The sequence below is a fragment of the Triticum aestivum genome, chromosome 7A (assembly GCF_018294505.1).
Source record: "Triticum aestivum cultivar Chinese Spring chromosome 7A, IWGSC CS RefSeq v2.1, whole genome shotgun sequence".
In the NCBI taxonomy this organism is placed as follows: Eukaryota; Viridiplantae; Streptophyta; class Magnoliopsida; order Poales; family Poaceae; genus Triticum; species Triticum aestivum.
This window is the reverse complement of record NC_057812.1, coordinates 279681608-279699266: the sequence shown is the minus strand read 5'-3', so window position 1 is coordinate 279699266 and position 17659 is coordinate 279681608.

Genomic DNA, 17659 nt, shown 5'->3' with positions numbered 1-17659 from the left:
AGGAGCTCTATCTACATGCGCCGAACGTCGCCGATGCCATCATCAATAGTGGGCCTCCAGAGGCCGGCGCCAACCCCATCCAGACCAGGGGCGGCGGTGGCCGGACGCTGCAGCCTTGCTCCGGGACCGGCGGGAGCTCAGGGGCACATAACTGTCGTCGCTTGTCTCCGGATTCTCGACGAGCTGGGGAGAGTCGCTGGACCACCAGGTGTCACCACTGTAGCTGGGGGAGCTGCTGGCGAGCCCAACGGCAGGCCCGACGTTGGCCGCAGTGATGTCCTGACGACCCCCTCAGGGCAGCACTCGAAGCGGCAGCCTTCCTCGTTGAAGACCTTGAAGAACATCGTGGAGGCGCCGTCGTACCTGAAGTGGATGGCGAGGGCGCCTTCCACACGGCAGACTCGGGCGACCTCGCCCCAGCCACGAGTCATGAAGATCTTCCCAGAGGAGACGGCTTCAACCTCCACTCCAGTCACCGGGGCGTCGCAGTCGGCGTGCTGTAGTCAGAGCTCAAGGGGACCCCTCAGCGGCATCTCGGCGATGAAGAACTGCGGGAAGCAGATCCAAGTGCGTGGAGGCATCACCGCCCACAACACAAATTCGCGTGAGGAGTTGACGGCATGGACCCCTAGGGCGACGATGTGTGTCACCACGGCGTGGCAACCAGGGCCCTGGCGTGGGCAGTGGCACTCGTCGCTCCTCCCTCCGGAGCACTCACCTTGGGCGTACAAGGGCAACGAATACCCCGGAGGTGGCCGCTCGTACCATGGCCGCGACACTTCCGGCCTCACGACGATGTCGCGACGATGAGACAGCCTCTTATTCGGCGGAAGTGGCTCAGGCTCGTTAAGGGGAGTCTTGCCCTTCTCCACGATCGAGAACCTCCATATCGGCCATGGTCGATGCAGCAAGCAGTGAAGCGAGGAAAAAGAAGGAGCGGGAGAAGCACAGGAAGAGATGGGTGACAGGGGCTCCGGCCCCCTCTTCCCATTTATAGCCAAGGGGAGGATAACTGCCGGCCTCCACGATCTAAGGTAATAATGATCTTTTTCTGCATGCAGCAAGGACTCGTCAAGTCGGGCAGTTGCCGAGGCAGCGTGGGGAAGCGGAGACGCCCATGTCCAATCAGTCGCCACGCGCCAACTGTGGCCGCAGGCTGTTGGGGCCCGCGATGCTCCACACTTTCCCTTTGGCTTCGCCTCGAAGCCAAGTCCGAGTGCGCCTTGGGCCCAGGGGCTACTGTCGGCGTCCTGGGAACGAAGGTCCCCAGACTTGCCTGCCTGCGGCCCGCGGCATGGCTCTGCCAGCGGCCCTGGATGACCCATCTTCACCAGCAAACACTCAAGACCCTCGTGAGGGGCCAAGCCTCACGAGGTGGACGACGCAAGACCTCCTCAGCGGCGGCCTCACCAGGCTGGTTCGTGAGGGGCAGAGAGATCAAGGCAAGGGACACCTCGCGAGGTTTGTGTGATGCAAGCCATGACGACTGGAGGCAGGCCGGCGCCAGGCAGGCGCCAGCGCGCGCAGTGTCCTCGTTTCCTCTTTGGTGCTAAAGGGGCTAGCGTCGGCGAGGAGTCCTGAGGCGTCAGGCAAAGGTTTCCGTATCGGTGCAACAAGACCAAGACCAGCAGGACAACAGGATGGAGGTCACCGTGGAGCCCAAGACGGCATCACCACCAGAGCCTTTGGCAGGCGAAGACTACTTTTGTTAGGATGGCTTGTACTAGCTGCCCCCCCTTCAAACTGGCCGTTGTGGGATCCCTTCCCGCCTAATATTTGGGAAGAGGACCCGGGCCTCTATATATAGAACTAGCCACCACCAGAAGGGGGGTCAGATCATCTAGAGAGAGAATCCTCGACCGCATCAACTCACCCAGCACAAGGACACCTCTCCTTAGGAGGCTATTTTTCCCTTGTAACTGTTCGTCCTCATCCCAAGAGGCAATCCACCACTTCACACTGGAGTAGGGTATTACACCACATCGGTGGCCCGAACTAGTATAAACTCTTGCGTCTCTTGTTCTTTGGGTTCATCGAGCTAGGCTGTGAGATCATGATGTGTGCGAGCTAGAGAGGGGGAGAGATATTTGTGCGCACCCCAGTGTTCGAACCTCAAGGGTTTTGCCGAAACCCGAAATCCGACATATACATTTAAGGATGTGTATCCCTCAGGTGTTCGGCTTATCCGGACACACCATGGAAATAATACAAAAACGGGAAAACAAAAAATACAGAAGGAGAGAAAAAGGAATGAAAAGGAAGTATGGCCGAACTTATGCGTAGAATCTTCAGAGCTGAGCAACGTTCCATGGATTCGGCTTGAGGCAATTATCCGATGCATTACGAAGGCGGTAGGCTCCCCCTATGATAACTTCATCGATAATGAAGGGACCCTCCCATTTTGTTTTGAGTTTGTCATTTTTCTTCTCTGGGAGGCGTAAGACGAGTTCACCGATATTATAAGTCTTGGCCCGCACTTCTCTTCTTTGGTATCTCCGAGCCTGTTGTTGATAGAATGCGGAACGGGCTTTTGCAACATTGCGCTCCTCCTCCAGGACATCTAGGTCGTCCTGTCGATCAAGCTCAACTTCTCTCTCTTCATACATGCGCACTCGAGGTGAGTCATGCTACCTCTTGAGCACTGCGTTGGTTTTCCCTTGAAGAGGAAAGGGTGGTGCAGTAAAGCAGCCTAAGTATTTCCCTCAGTTTTTGAGAACCAATGTATCAATCTAGTAGGAGACCTCGCGTGAGTCACCTCGTACCTACACAAACAAATAAGAACCTCGCAACCAACGAGATAAAGGGGTTGTCAATCCCTTCACGGCCACTTGCAAGAGTGAGATCTGATAGAGATGATAATAATAAGATAAGTATTTTTGGTATTTTTATGATATAGATTGAAAGTAAACATTGCAAAATAAAATAGATTGGAAAATAGACCCGGGGGCCATAGGTTTCACTAGTGGCTTCTCTCAAGATAGCATAAGTATTACAGTGGGTGAACAAATTGCTGTCGAGCAATTGATAGAAAAGCAAATAATTATGAGAATATCTAGGCATGATCATGTATATAGGCATCACGTCCGCGACAAGCAGACCAACTCCTGCCTGCATCTACTACTATTACTCCACACATCGACCGCTATCCAGCATGCATCTAGAGTATTAAGTTCATAAGAACAGAGTAACGCCTTAAGCAAGATGACATGATGTAGAGGGATAAACTCATGCAATATGATATAAACCCCATCTTTTTATCCTCGATGGCAATAATACAATATGTGTCGTTTCCCTTTCTGTCACTGGGATCGAGCACCGTAAGATTGAACCCAAAGCTATGCACTTCTCCCATTGCAAGAAAGATCAATCTAGTAGGACAAACCAAACTGATAATTCGAAGAGACTTGCAAAGATAAACCAATCATACATAAAAGAATTCAGAGAAGATTCAAATATTGTTCATAGATAATATGGATCATAAACCCACAATTCATCGGATCTCGACAAACACACCGCAAAAGAAGATTACATCGAATAGATCTCCAAGAGAATCGAGGAGAACTTTGTATTGAGATCCAAAGAGAGAGAAGAAGCCATCTAGCTACTAGCTATGGACCCGTAGGTCTGAGGTAAACTACTCACACATCATCGGAGGGGCCATGGAGTTGATGTAGAGGCCCTCCGTGATCAATGCCCCCTCCGGCGGAGCTCCAGAAAAGGCCCCAAGATGGTATCTCTTGGGTACAGAAGGTTGCGGCAGTGGAAATAGGGTTTCGTGGTGCTCCTGGATGTTTGCGGGGTATGTGAACATATATAGGAGGAAGAAGTAGGTCGGTGGAGCTACGAGGGGCCCACGAGGGGGAGGGCGCGCCAGGGGGGTAGGCGCGCCCCTGCCTCGTGGCCGCCTCGTTGATTGCTTGACGTCCACTCCAAGTCCTCTGGATCACGTTTGTTCCAAAAATCACGTTCCCGAAGGTTTCATTCCGTTTGGACTCCGTTTGATATTCCTTTTCTACGAAACACGGAAATAGGCAAAAAACAACAATTTGGGCTGGGCCTCCGGTTAATATGTTAGTCCCAAAAATAATATAAAAGTGTAAAATAAAGCCCATTAACATCCAAAACAGATAATATAATAGCATGGAACAATAAAAAATTATAGATACGTTGGAGACGTATCAGCATCCCCAAGCTTAATTCCTGCTCGTCCTCGAGTAGGTAAATGATAAAAACAGAATTTTTGATGTGGAATGCTTTCTAGAATATTCTTCAATGTATTTTTCTCTATTGTGGCATGAATGTTCAGATCCGAAAGATTCAAGATAAAAGTTTATTGTTGACATAAAAATAGTAATACTCCAAGCATGCTAATCAAGCAATTATGTCTTATCAAAATACCATAGCCAAAGAAAACTTATCCCTACAAAGTCATATAGTTTGGCCATGCTTCATTTTCGTCACACAAAATGCTCTCATCATGCACAACCCCGATGACAAGCCAAGCAATTGTTTCATACTTAGCTTTTTCAAACTCTTTCAACTTTTACGCAATATATGAGCGCGAGCCATGGACATAACACTATGGGTGGAATAGAATATGATGATTGAGGTTGTGTGAGAAGACAAAAAGGGAGAAAGTCTCACATTGACGCGGATAATCAATGGGCTATGGAGATGCCCCCCGATTAATGTCAATGCAAGGAGTAGGGATTGCCATGCAACATATGCACTAGAGCTATACATATATGAAAGCTCATCAAAGAAACTAAGTGGGTGTGCATCCAACTCGCTTGCTCATGAAGACCTAGGGCATTTGAGGAAGCCCATCATTGGAATATACAATCCAAGTTATATAATGAAAAATTCCCACTAGTATATGAAAGTGACAAAATTAGAGATTCTCTATCATGAAGATCATGGTGCTACTTTGGAGCACAAGTGTGGAAAAAGGATAGTAACATTGTCCCTTCTCTCTTTTTCTCTCATTTATTTATTATTTTTTTTCTTTTTTCCCTCTTTTTATTTGGTCCTTCTTTCTTTTTTTCTTTTGGCCTCTTTTTTTTCTTTTTCTTTTTTGTCCGGAGTCTCATCCCGACATGTGGGGGAATCATAGTATCCATCATCCTTTCCTCACATGGGACAATGCTCTAATGATGATCATCACACTTTTATTTTCTTACAACTCAAGAATTACAACTCGATACTTAGAACAAAATATGACTCTATGTGAATGCCTCCAGCGTTGTACCGGGATTGCGATGAATCAAGAGTGACATGTATGAAAAAATTATGAACGGTGGCTTTGCCACAAATACGATGTCAACTACATGATCATGCAAAGCAATATGACAATGATGATGCGTGTCATAATAAATGGAACGGTGGAAAGTTGCATGGCAATATATCTCGGAATGGCTATGGAAATGCCATAATAGGTAGGTATGGTGGCTGTTTTGAGGAAGATATAAGGAGGCTTATGTGTGATAGAGCGTATCATATCACGGGGTTTGGATGCACCGGCGAAGTTTGCACCAACTCTCAAGGTGAGAAAGGGCAATGCACGGTACCGAAGAGGCTAGCAATGGTGGAAGGGTGAGAGTGCGTATAATCCATGGACTCAACATTAGTCATAAAGAACTCACATACTTATTGCAAAAATCTACAAGTCATCAAAACCAAGCACTACGCGCATGCTCCTAGGGGGATAGATTGGTAGGAAAAGACCATCGCTCGTCCCCGACCGCCACTCATAAGGAAAGCAATCAAAGAACACCCCATGCTTCAAATTTGTCACATAACGTTCACCATACGTGCATGCTACGGGACTTGCCAACTTCAACACAAGTATTCATCAATTTCACAATTACTCAACTAGCACACTTCTAATATTACCACATTTATATCTCAAAACCATCTATCAAGCATCCAACTTCTCTTAGCATTTAAAATTTATAACCAAAGTGAATTACCATGCTGTTCTAAAGGACTCTCAAAATGATATAAGTGAAGCATGAGAGATCAATTATTTCTATAAAATAAAACCACCGCCGTGCTCTAAAAGATATAAGCGAAGCACTAGAGCAAAAACTATATACCTCAAAAGATATAAGTGAAGCACATAGAATATTCTAATAAATTCCAATTCATGTGTGTCTCTCCCACAATGTGTGTATAGCAAGGATGATTGTGGTAAACTAAAAGCAAAGACTCAAATCATACAAGACGCTCCAAGCAAAACACATATCATGTGGCGAATAAAAATATAGCTCCAAGTAAAGTTACCGATAGACGAAGACGAAAGAGGGGATGCCTTCCGGGGCATCCCCAAGCTTAGGCTTTTTAGTGTCCTTGGATTTTACCTTGGGGTGCCTTGGGCATCCCCAATCTTAGGCTCTTGCCACTCCTTGTTCCATAATCCATCAAATCCTTACCCAAAACTTGAAAACTTCACAACACAAAACTTAAAAGAAAATCTTCGTGAGCTCCGTTAGTAAAAGAAAACAAACCAAAACTTCAAGGTACTGTAATGAACTCATTCTTGATTTATATTGGTGTTAAACCTAATGTATTCCAACTTTTCTATGGTTCATAAAGTCTATTACTAGCCATAGATTCATCAAAATAAGCAAACAACACACGAAAAACAGAATCTGTCATAAACAGAACAGTCTGTAGTAATCTGTAGGTTTCGACCACTTCTGGAACCCCAAAAATTATAAAATAAATTGATGGACGTGATGAATTTATCTATTAATCATCTGAAAAAATAATTAACTAAATATCACTCTCCAGTAAAAAATGGCAGCAATTCTCGCGAGCGCTAAAGTTTCTGTTTTTTACAGCAGGATGAAAAAGACTTTCCCCAAGTCTTCCCAACGGTTCTACTTGGCACAAACACACAAAAAACACAACCAAAACAGAGGATAGATAAATTATTTATTACTAAATAGGAGCAAAAATCAAGGAATAAAAAAAAATTGGGTTGCCTCCCAACAAGCGCTATCGTTTAACGCCCTTAGCTAGGCATAAAAGCAAGGATAGATCTAGGTATTGTCATCTTTGGTATGCAATCCATAAGTGGCTCTCATAATAGATTCATAAGGTAATTTAATTTTCTTTCTAGGAAAGTGTTCCATGCCCTTCCTTAACGAAATTGGAATCTAATATTCCCTTCCTTCATATCAATAATTGCACCAATCGTTCTAAGGAAAGGTCTACCAAGAATAATAGGACATGAAGGATTGCAATCTATATCAAGAACAATGAAATCTATGGGCCCATAGTTCCTATTTGCAACAATAATAACATCATTAATCTTTCCCATAGGTTTCTTAATGGTGGAATCCGCAAGGTGCAAGTTTAGAGAACAATCATCAAACACAAAGTTTTTGGAATCGTGGAAACACTAGCACCCAAATCACACAAAGCATAGCATTCATGATCTTTAATTTTAATTTTAATTGTAGGTTCCCATTCATCATAAAGTTTTCTAGGGATAGAAACTTCCAACTCAAGTTTTTCTTCATAAGATTGCATCAAAGCATCAACGATATGTTTAGTAAAAGCTTTATTTTGACTATAAGCATGAGAAGAATTTAGCACAGATTGCAACAAGGAAATACAATCTATCAAAGAGCAATTATCATAATTAAATTCCTTGAAATCCAACATAGTGGGTTCATTGCTACCTAAAGTTTTGGCCTCTTCAATCCCACTTTTACCAATTTTTGCATCAAGATCTAAAAACTCCGAATTTTTGGGACGCCTTCTAACTAAAGTTGACTCATCTCCAGTCCCATCATTATCAAGATTCATATTTCAAAACAAGGATTTAATAGGGGACACATCAATTACTTTTAGATCTTCATCTTTATTGTCCTGAAAACTAGAAGAACACGCTTTCGCAAAGCAATCTTTCTTAGCACGCATCCTAGCGGTTCTTTCTTTACACTCATCAATGGAAATTCTCATGGCTTTGAGAGACTCATTGATATCATGCTTAGGTGGAATAGATCTAAGTTTCAAAGAATCAACATCAAGAGAAATTCTATCCACGTTCCTAGCCAACTCATCAATCTTAAGCAATTTTTCTTCAATCAAAGCATTGAAACTCTTTTGTGAAGTAATAAATTCTTTAATACTATATTCTAAATTAGAGGGCATCTTATTATAATTTCCATGAGAACTGTTGTAGGAATTACCATAGTTATTAGAGGAATTACTAGGAAACGGCCTAGATTTAAAATTACCTCTATACGCGTTATTACCAAAATTGTTCCTACCAACAAAATTCACACCCATAGATTCATTATTATTCTCAATCAAAGTAGACAAAGGCATATCATTAGGATCAGTAGGAGCACTCTTATTAGCAAAACAATTTCATAAGTTCATCCATCTTTCCACTCAAAACATTAATCTCTTCAATTGCATGCACCTTTTTACTAGTAGATCTTTCAGTGTGCCATTGAGAATAATTAACCATAATATTATCTAGGAGTTTGGTAGCTTCCTCTAAAGTGATTTCCATAAAAGTGCCTCCCGCGGCCGAATCTAAAAGATTTCTAGAAGCAAAATTCAATCCGGCGTAAAAATTTGTATAATCATCCATAAATTCAAACCATGTGTAGGGCAATTACGTATCATTAATTTCATCCTCTCCCAAGATTGTGCAACATGTTCATGATCAAGTTGCTTAAAATTCATAATATCATTTCTAAGAGAGATGATCTTAGCGGGAGGAAAATACTTAGAGATAAAATCATCTTTGCACTTATTCCATGAATCAATACTATTTTTAGGCAAAGACGAAAACCAAGCTTTAGCACGATCTCTAAGCGAAAACGGAAATAGCTTAAGTTTAACAATATCGTTGTCCACATCTTTCTTCTTTTACATATCACACAAATCAACAAAGTTATTTAGATGGGTAGCGGCATCTTCACTAGGAAGGCCAGAAAACGGATCTTTCATGACAAGATTCAGCAAAGCAGTATTAATTTCACAAGATTCAGCATCGGTAAGAGGAGCAATCGGAGTGCTAATAAAATCATTATTGTTGGTATTGGCAAAGTCACACAATTTAGTATTATCTTGAGCCATCGTGACAAGCAAGCAACCCAACACATAAGCAAACAAGAAACAGGCAAAAGAGGCAAACGAAAAAGAGGCGAACGGAAAAGAGAGGGCGAATAAAATGGCAAGGGTGAAGTGGGGGAGAGGAAAACGAGAGACAAATGGCAAAGAATGTAATGCGAAGGATAAGAGTTGTGATGGGTACTTGGTATGTCTTGACTTGGCGTAGATCTCCCCGGCAACGGCGCCAGAAATCCTTCTTGCTACCTCTTGAGCACTGCGTTGGTTTTCCCTTGAAGAGGAAAGGGTGGTGCAGTAAAGCAGCGTAAGTATTTCCCTCAGTTTTTGAGAACCAAGGTATCAATCCAATAGGAGACCACGCGCGAGTCACCTCGTACCTACACAAACAAATAAGAACCTCGCAACCAACACGCTAAAGGGGTTGTCAATCCCTTCACGGCCACTTGCAAGAGTGAGATCTGATAGAGGTGATAATAATAAGATAAGTATTTTTGGTATTTTTATGATATAGATTGAAAGTAAAGATTGCAAAATAAAATAGATTGGAAACTTGTATGATGGAAAATAGACCAAGGGCCATAGGTTTCACTAGTGGCTTCTCTCAAGATAGCATAAGTATTACGGTGGGTGAACAAATTACGGTCGAGCAATTGATAGAAGAGAGAATAATTATGAGAATATCTAGGCATGATCATGTATATAGGCATCACGTCCGCGACAAGTAGACCGACTCCTGCCTGCATCTACTACTATTACTCCACACATCGACAACTATCCAGCATGCATCTAGAGTATTAAGTTCATAAGAACAGAGTAACGCCTTAAGAAAGATGACAAGATGTAGAGGGATAAAATCATGCCATATGATATAAACCCCATCTTTTATCCTCGATGACGATAATACAATACATGTCGTTTCCCTTTCTATCACTGGGATCGAGCACCGCAAGATTGAACCCAAAGCTAAGCACTTCTCCCATTGCAAGAAAGATCAATCTAGTAGGCCAAACCAAACTGATAATTCGAAGAGACTTGCGAAGATAAACCAATCATACATAAAAGAATTCAGAGAAGATTCAAATATTGTTCATAGAAAATATGGATCATAAACCCACAATTCATCGGATCTTAACAAACACACCGCAAAAAGAAGAGTTACATCGAATAGATCTCCAAGAGAATCGAGGAGAACTTTGTATTGAGATCCAAAGAGAGAGAAGAAGCCGTCTAGCTACTAGCTATGGACCCGTAGGTCTGAGGTAAACTACTCACACATCATCGGAGGGGCCATGGAGTTGATGTAGAGGCCCTCCGTGACCAATGCCCCCTCCGGCGGAGCTCCGGAAAAGGCCCCAAGATGGGATCACTTGGGTACACAAGGTTACGGCGGTGGAAATAGGGTTCATGGTGCTCCTGGATGTTTGCGGGGTATGTGAACATATATAGGAGGAAGAAGTAGGTCGGTGGAGCTACGAGGGGCTCACGAGGGGGAGGGCGCGCCCAGGGGGGTAGGTGCGCCCCGTGCCTCGTGCCCACCTCGTTGATTGCTTGACGTCCACTCCAAGTCCTCTGGATCACGTTTATTCCAAAAATCACATTCCCAAAGGTTTCATTCCATTTGGACTCCGTTTGATATTCCTTTTCTACGAAACACTGAAATAGGCATAAAAACATCAATTTGGGTTGGGCCTCCGGTTAATAGGTTAGTCCCAAAAATAATATAAAAGTGTAAAATAAAGCCCATTAACATCCAAAACAGATAATATAATAGCATGGAACAATCAAAAATTATAGATACGTTGGAGACGTATCAAGTCATGAATAATGTCATAGGGCAAAACAACCTCTACACCATACACCATGAAGAAGGGTGTGTATCCGGTTGTTCGATTGGGCATTGTCCGCAGTCCCCAGAGTACGGAATCAAGTTCCTTGACCCAGTGTTTATATGACTCATAGGGATCACACTAGTATGGTTTTAACGCCACTCATTATCAGGCCATTAGCCCATTTGACTTGACCGTTTGTTTGAGGATGATATACAGAGGCGTAATGGAGCTTAATGCCCAGATTAGCATACCAGTTTTTCACCTCATCGGCTGTAAAGTTAGAGACGTTGTAAGTGATGATGCTGTGTGGGACACCGTAACGGTGTACAACGCTAGATATAAATTTGATCACCGGCCCAACTTCAGCCTTTTTACAGGTTTGGCCTCTATCCACTTAGTGAATTTATCCACCATAACCAACAAATATTTCTTTTTGTGGCTTCCCCCTTTAAGGGATCCGACCATGTCTAGCCCCAGACCGCAAAAGGCCAAGTAATGGGGATTGTTTTTAGGGCGGTGGGCGGCATATGGCTTTGATTGGCGAACAGCTGGCATCCGACACAGCGCTATAAAAGGGCCTGTGCATCTGCTTGGGCCATGGGCCAAAAGAAACCTGTACGGAAGGCCTTACTTACGAGGGCACGAGCTGCGGCGTGATGGCCACCGAGACCAGCATGTATTTCGGCCAAGAGCTACCGCCCTTCCTCTTCGGAGATACATCTTTGAAGGACTCTAGTAGTACTTTTCTTATAGAGTTCTCCTTCATGAACTTTGTAGGCTTTCAAGCGTTGGACTATGCGACGGGCCTCATTCTGGTCATCAGGGAGTTCCCGCCTATTAAGGTAGGCTAGGAAGGGTTCGGTCCATGGAGCAATGATAGCCATGATTACATGGGCGGAAGGTGTCATTTCGGTGTCCGAGCCCCCGATGATATAAGAATTGTGTTGGAAATTGGAGGGTTTGATCGGCTCCGGACTGGTATTGCCACTCTTGTCCTGCCATACCACGGATGTATTGAAGAGCCTTTCCACAAAGGTGTTAGGTGGGACGAGGTCGCGTTTAGTGCCCATTCAAGCAAGGATGTCCGCTGCCTGATTATTGTCTTGAGCAACGTGATGAAACTCGAGGCCCTCGAACCGAGCTGATATTTTGAGTACGGCATTGCGGTATGCCGCCATCTTCGGATCTTTTGTATCAAAACCTCCATTTATTTGGGTTATTGTGAGGTTCGAGTCCCCACGCACCTCGAGGCATTGTATACCCATAGAAACAACCATTTGGAGACCATGCAATAGTGCCTCATATTCGGCCGCATTGTTGGAGTATGTATACATGATTTGTAACACATAACGGACTGTGTCCCCTGTAGGGGATGTTAGGATGAAACCGGCCCCCAATCCGACCAACATTTTAGAGCCTTCGAAGTACATTACCCAGTTGGGGTATGTACTGTACTCTTCGGGGAGCTCGGCTTTAGTCCATTCGGCGACAAAGTCGGCCAACACCTGAGATTTAATAGCTCGGCGTGGCTTGTATGTTATTTCAAATGGCAAGTGCTCGATGGCCCATTTGGTAATGTGGTCGGTGGCGTCCCGGTTGTTTATGATGTCATTGAGTGGTACTTCGGAAGCCACCGTGATCAAACATTCTTGAAAGTAGTGCCGCAGCTTCCGGGATGCCACGAAGACCGCATACGCTATCTTTTGATAGTGTGGGTATCGAGATTTGCATGGTCTTAGAACCTCCGATACATAGTACACTGGTTTCTGGAGAGGGGATTTATGTCCCTCCTCCTGTCGTTTGATGACGAGCACCACACTCACTACCTGGTGAGTCGCAGATATGTAGAGCAACATAGGTTGGCCAACACTTGGTGCGGCAAGGATTGGGTTGCTTGCTAACAAAGTTTTTATTTCTTCCAATCCGGCTGTGATCGCATCCGTCCACTTGAAATGGTCGGTGTGTCAGAGCAGTCGATAAAGCTGCAGCACCTTTTCTCCTAGTTTGGAGATAAAGCGGCTCAAGGTTGCCATGCACCCCGCTAGTTTTTGGACTTTCTTCAAGTCTATTGGCATTTCCAATTATGACAAGGCTTAGATTTTTGCTGGGTTCGCTTCAATTCCTCTATTGGAAACGATGAACCCGAGTAGTTGTCTAGCTGGAATGCCGAAGACACATTTTTTCGAATTGAGTCATATGTCGTATGTTCAGAGGTTGTCGAATGTGAGTCGTAGATCGTCTACCATTGATTCGACGTGTTTAGTCTTGATCACAACATCATCTACATATGCCTCCACTGTCTTGCCAGTTTGCTTTTCCAGACATGTTTGAATCATACATTGGTAAGTGGCGCTAGCGTTTTTGAGCCCGAAAGGCATAGTGTTGAAGCAGAAAGGCCCATGGGGGGGGGTAATGAATGTTGTTGCAACTTGGTCGAACTCCTTCATCTTAATTTAATGGTATCCGGAGTATGCGTCGAGGAAACACAGTGAGTCGTGTCCTGCGGTCGCGCCAATGATTTGGTCAATGCGGGGCAGTGGGAAGGGGTCCTTAGGGCAAGCCTTATTGAGGTCTTTGAAATTGACACAAAGGCGTCAGGATTTATCCTTCTTTGGCACCATGACCAGGTTTGCCAGCCAGTCCGAGTGTTTGATCTTTCTAATGAAGCCGGCTTCAAGTAGTTTGGCTAGCTCCTCCCCCATAGCTTGTCGTTTGGGCTCGGAAAATCGTCGCAGCATTTTCTTAACTGGTTTGAACCCCTTTATTATGTTGAGGCTGTGTTTGGCCAGTCTGCGTGGGATTCCTGGCATATCCAAAGGATGCCAAGCAAAGATATCCCAATTCTCGTGCAGGAACGCTCGCAAGGCGACGTTGACCGTCGGATCTAGCTGTGCTTCGATGGAGGTTGTCTTGTTAGGATCCGTCGGGTTTACTTGAAATTTAACTATTTCATCTGTGGGTTTGAAAGAAGTGGACTTGGGCCTCTTATCAAGGATTACATCATCCTTGTCCACTGTGGTCCATAGAGTGATTAACTCCTCGGCCGCGAGGGCCTCAGATAGTGCCTCGAGGGCCAAGGATGAGTGTTTTCAGCGCGGAGTGCTATATTCGGATCACTTGTGATGGTGATAACCCCGTTGGGCCCTGGCATTTTTAGCTTCATGTACCCGTAATGGGGTATTGCTTGAAAGCGTGTGAAGGGGTCTCGCCCCAACAGGGCGTGATATCCGCTGTTGAAAGGTGCCATGTGGAAGAGTAACTCTTCGGACCTGTAGTTCTCCGGTGTGCCGAATACTACATCAAGTTTAATTTTCCCCGAGCATCGTGCTTCTCGACTGGGGATAATGCCTCGAAAGGTTGTGCTGCTTTGCTCGATGCGACTCTTGTTCGTTTTCAGTTTATTGAGCATGTCCTCGCAGATGAGGTTTAGTCTGCTACCGCCGTCCATGAGCACCTTAGTGAGCCGGAAGCCATCCACAATTGGGTTTAAGACCAAGGCAATAGGTGCTCGAACTGATCTGGCCCTTGGTTCATCATTGGCAGTAAAGGTTATTGCCATATCGTTCCAAGGATTTATTGCGGCTACTTGGTTGACTTCGGCGAGGTCGTGGAGCGCCCTTTTGAGCCGATTGTTTGAAGAAAAGGTCTCAAAGACCGTAAAGACATTGAGATCGTCATCCTCCGAAGAGTCCGTCTCCGGGGTGAGGTTGGTGAGGATGTCCTCGCCGCTCTTAGCCACTTGCCGGAGCACCCAACATGCCCGAAGGTTATGTGTTGGTTCGGTATTCGGCATAGTGTGTATCTGAAAGCGCTTGTCGAGCAGTTCGTCAAGGACAGTTCTATGTCTTGTGAAGGATTTGATTCTCTTGTCAATGAGGTGATGATTGGGTGGCCCATAAGGGTGCATCCTTTTAGCCCGTCGGGTGTGCTGCTTAAAGGCAGGAGGATCCCATCAGGCTCTCTGGGATTTCCAAGCGCTTTCCATTGCGCAGTACTTCTGTACTATGTGTGCCAAATCTACAAAGTGCAGAATGCGGCGGCGGTTGAGGGCATTGAGGATTCCCTGTATGCACAGTTGCGGCAAAAAACTGAAACCGCCTCGTCGTCGCAGCAATCTTTAGTCTTGTTTCTAACAAGGAGGAACCTGGCCCAGAAGTGATGGACCGTTTCCTGAGGATGCTGTCGTATGTACATTAGGTCACATACATCTGGAGGATCTGAATTGCTTGGGGAATATTGCTTGTGGTGGGTGGGCGGGTTAAAATTCGAACCCTGACCCACCATTGGATCTAGAGCCCGAGGAATCTCTGAGGTCACTAGTCCAGGATCCGAACGGTCTTGGAGATTTTCGGGCTTGACGCCTGAGTCCATGTTCGGAGGACATAGAGTCTCTTCCTGAAGACGGTTATCTGGCACAGAGGGCTCGGGAATCTGAACATAGCTTGTTCTTAACTTGGGGGAGAAGTGTTCTCGGCTTGCTCCTCCATGACGGCCACCAGATGGGTGATCGGCGGGGACTCGATTCCCCTCTGATCGGTTTTAAGCCCAATCTGATCATAATCCGTTGCGACTCCCTAGGCAGCAATGCGATGTAGCAGTTCGTTCAAGGACGAGACATCTACCGGATCCATCTTCTCGGATTGTTTGAGGCTGATGCGGGGGTGAAGATTGGCGATCGCGGGGGCTGCCTTTGGCTTAACGGCCAAGAGGGCGCCCATGCTGAAGCCACCGAGCTGGAGGACATGTGCTGGAGCCAGGGCCCTGCCGGAGGTGATGCTATTATTAATGACAAGGCGATCCATCGATCCTTCCATTGACGGTACAGATGAACTCTCAATGAAAGCACCAATGTCGGTGTCAAAACCGGCCGATCCCGGGTGGGGGGTCCCAAACTATGCGTTTGAGGATTGAAGGTAACAGGAGACAAAGGGACACGGTGTTTACCCATGTTTTGGCCCTCTTGATGGAGGTAAAACCCTACTTCCTACTTGATTGACTTTGACGAATATAGGGGTTACAAGAGTTGATCCACCTCGAGATCGTAATGGCTAAACCCTAGATGTCTAGCCTATATGAATTCTAATTGTCTCTACGGACTAAACCTCCCGGTTTATATAGACACCGGAGGGGCCTAGGGTTGTACAGAGTCAGTTTACAGTAGAAGGAATCTATATATCCAGACGCCAATCTTGCCATCCATGCAAAGGAGAATCCCACCCAGACACGGGAGAAAGCCTTTTACTCTTTACCTTCATGGTCCATCAGTTCAGCCCATAATGCACGGGCCGGATACCCGAGGACCCCTTAATCCAGGACTCCCTCACCCGCCACCGCGGATGCTCCATAGGCTCCGCCGCGGTCTTTGACCCCTTTAATTTGTGCCTCCTCGTCCTGTTGCCGATGCAAAACCGGTGGATCTGCGACCATCGCCGACATCGGATTTGGTGCTTCCGACCATCGACGCCTGCGCCTTGCCATGGATTGGCCAGGAACTGGGCCGCATAGCCCCGACGCCTCCGTGCCGCATGCAAGTATTGGTTCCACCTGTAGCCACTCGAATCTCTCCTATCGGCGGTTTGCCAGCAAAGACACGCCCGACCGTCGCCTGGGCTTGGTGCTGGCCCAGCAGTGCATCGACTCATCGTTGCTGGTCATAAAGTGCGACTATTTCCCACGGCATGTGGTGCGCCGAGTTTCTACCACGCTAGAACATTGCAGATGAGTGTTCTTCAAGTGCAAAAAGATGGGGTGTGTGCTTATTTTTATCCGACTGTTCACCGGATTCGGTGCAATTTCGGCAGCTCATTATTTGCTTAAATTTGTGTGTAGGATGGATGCAAGTTTTGGTATTGGGAAGAAAAATACATCTATCTATTGATAGCATAAAATTAATAGATACTCGTGCACTCGTTGCTAGAATAGGGGCTAGATATGAGACTAGAGATGAGATTAGATGTGAAGCAAGGTCTACTTCTTTAGAATCGAAGAAGAAAGAAGTGTGCAAGGTTGGGAAGCCGTAGATCAACAGTGAAGACATAGAGAAGATGTTAATCCAATTGTGATTATTGTTTTCTTTGATCTTTCTCTCATAGTGAAGAATTGGTGAATTATGTACTTTAGTGTATCAAAATGTCGTTGAATGAAATAAATAAGCAAAGAAATGTGTTCCGGTGGCCGAAAATGAGATGCAACTCAAGCAAAAAAAAGACTCCGTTATATATAGAGGATTGGCTAGGTCGGGCCAAATCCTATTGGAGTAAAAATACTCCACTAAGGTTTTACTTCGCCGGATACTCCGCTATTTTTAGGGGATCGGTTGGAAATGACCTAAGGGCATCTCCAACGCTGAGCATATTGGACACCATCAAATTTCTATAGACACGTGCGACCATCCCACCGTGAGCACCATGTGTCCGCCCCATTTGAAACGAATCAAGGATAGAACACGGATGAGTTGAAGCTAAACGAACAAAATTCAACCAAGTATGATATAGTTACAACCAAATGGACGAAAACTAACAAGTTCAAACTAAACTCGCTGAACTTTGAGGCCACCGGCACCTTAGTCACCATCCGCAAAGTCGTCTGCTCCGCCATCCTCACTGTTGGGATATTACCCTTGGCTAGGACCTGGCTAAGAAGCCCAAGACATAAGCTGCTAGACCCAAATGGCCCAGGACTGGATCGTCTAGGAAGTTACCTGAGTCGGATCTCGGTGGGCTAGAAGAGAACCC